The sequence below is a fragment of the Castor canadensis genome, chromosome 10 (genome assembly GCF_047511655.1).
Source record: "Castor canadensis chromosome 10, mCasCan1.hap1v2, whole genome shotgun sequence".
Lineage (NCBI taxonomy): Eukaryota > Metazoa > Chordata > Mammalia > Rodentia > Castoridae > Castor > Castor canadensis.
In genome coordinates this window covers 34,443,357-34,445,432 of record NC_133395.1, presented here as the reverse complement: position 1 = coordinate 34,445,432, position 2,076 = coordinate 34,443,357, and the positions used below count along the sequence as shown (strand labels likewise).

Here is a 2,076-nt window from a genome sequence, read left to right as displayed (position 1 = left end):
CTATTCATTCGCCTAGGAGTCTGATTTCATCAGCATTTCTTAGTTTTTAAGTATACAGATAGTGTATATTCTGATTTCACAGATTTACACTTAAATATTCCATTTCTTTCACTATCCACTTATTGCTTGCTACTATATAGGAACATGATTTATTTTTGCATGCTTATTCTATATTCTGCTATCCTACTTAAATCTCTTAGTTGTAAGGTTTTTGTTTGTTTGTTTGGGTTTTATTTAATTTTTTGTATCTTCCTTGCTTTGGAATGCCAATCCAGTGTTCTGTGCTTAATGAAATATCCTTCAAGATTGAAGGCAAAGTCAAAATATTTTTGGACAAATAAAAATGCAAACTATCATTTTCCATCAGTCCTGAACTTAAGGAAATTCTAAAGAGTATTCTTTGTACAAAAGAAAAATGATTCCAGACAGAAGTTTAAGAGATGTAGAAAGGAATAAAAGCATCAAAAATAGAAAATATGTGAGGATTTCTCAAAACATTGCAGACTATAGAAAAATAAAAAATATTTAAAATTTAAAAATATAGTAGGAGCTGGGTGCTGGTGGCTCACGCCTGTAATCCTAGCTACTCAGGAAATCAGTTCAGGAGGACTGCAGTTGGAAGACAGCCCAGGCAAATAGTTCCCCAAGACCCTATCTCGAAAAGCCCTTCACAAAAATAGGGCTGGTGGAATGTCTCAAGGTGAAAGCCCTGAGTTCAAGCCCCAGTACTGCAAAAAACCCAGTATATATATATATATATATATATATATATATATGTATATATATGATATTAAAATTCATGAAAATCAGATAGGAAAGAAAGGGAAGAAGGGGATTTTTCAATGCAATTAAATTTTTTTAATTAACCAAAAAATGTGTAAGAAAGTGTTAAAGAAATAACTAATATTACACTTTAATATGTTATAAATGCAGGGTCTACTTTCTAGAATAATCAGTAAAAGAATATATAGTATATAGTTGGCAAACTAAAAGTGGGAAAAAATAATAAATTAGTTTTAATTAATGCAAGAAAATAATAATAAACAGAAAGGAACTAGTTTCAATTAATGCAAGAAAATAATAATAAACAGAAAGGAACAAGATGCAGATGGAATGAATAGAACGCAAATACTTAGATGAAAGACAATGATTGAGATGATTCAAAACAATATTACATCTTCTAAACCATGTTTCTTTAAAAAAAATTTTTTTATTGTTGTGCTGGGTGGGGGTACATTGTGGCATTTACAAAAAATCTTACAATATATCAAATATATCATACTTGAATTCACCCCCTCCACCATTCTCCTATATCCTTCCTCCCCCCATTCTTGGAATGGTTTCAACAGGTATCATTTTTACCTTTCCATACATGTGTAAACAGTATTTGCACCACATTCACTCTCCTATCTCCTTTTCCTACCTCCTCCCCCTCCCACTGGTACCTACCCCTTAGGCAGGACCGGGTCTGCCCCTCTGTTCTCTGATTTTGTAAACAAAAAGAAAATGACATTTTTGCTTGTTTAAGATAGCTACACAGGAGTTTCCTTGTGACACTTCCATGTATATATGTATTATAGCCCAATTTGGTTCACCTTCTCTATTTTTTCTCAGCATCCTTTTTTGGTTCATAAATGTGATGATTGGGTACTCACATGTCTCCCTCAAACCTTATTATGACATCAAGGCATTACCTTTTTGACATAAAAAAAAGGTAAAACATGTTTAATATATAAATACATAATAAATTTAAAAGAATGGGAAAAATAGGAAGTTCAGTATACCCTTAAGTACAAAAAGAAGATGTGGCAGACTAGACTTGGCTCATGGACTACAGTTTGATGAACCCTGCTCTATTCTGTAGTGAGCTAATTTGGCAGTCTTCACATTTTTCAAGCCATGGACTACCCATACCTTGTGTTCAGTGAGCTGTGCCAGAGAGCTGGTCTCAGTGTTCCTATCCTATTTTTTTATTTTAAGACATTTATGCTTGCCTGTGCAATGGGAAGGGGTCCTGCTATACTTTCTTACTTTCCTGAAGTGATAGATACTTATTGATCCTGTTCTGCTCTTTCT

At 33.2% G+C, this 2,076-nt stretch overlaps 1 pseudogene; it reads left to right on the top strand.

Moving 5' to 3' along the window:
• Window positions 1–1,615: 1,615 nt before the first annotated feature.
• LOC141413264 (small nucleolar RNA U13) lies at window positions 1,616–1,704 on the top strand (annotated as a pseudogene).
• The last annotated feature ends 372 nt before the right edge of the window (window positions 1,705–2,076 follow it).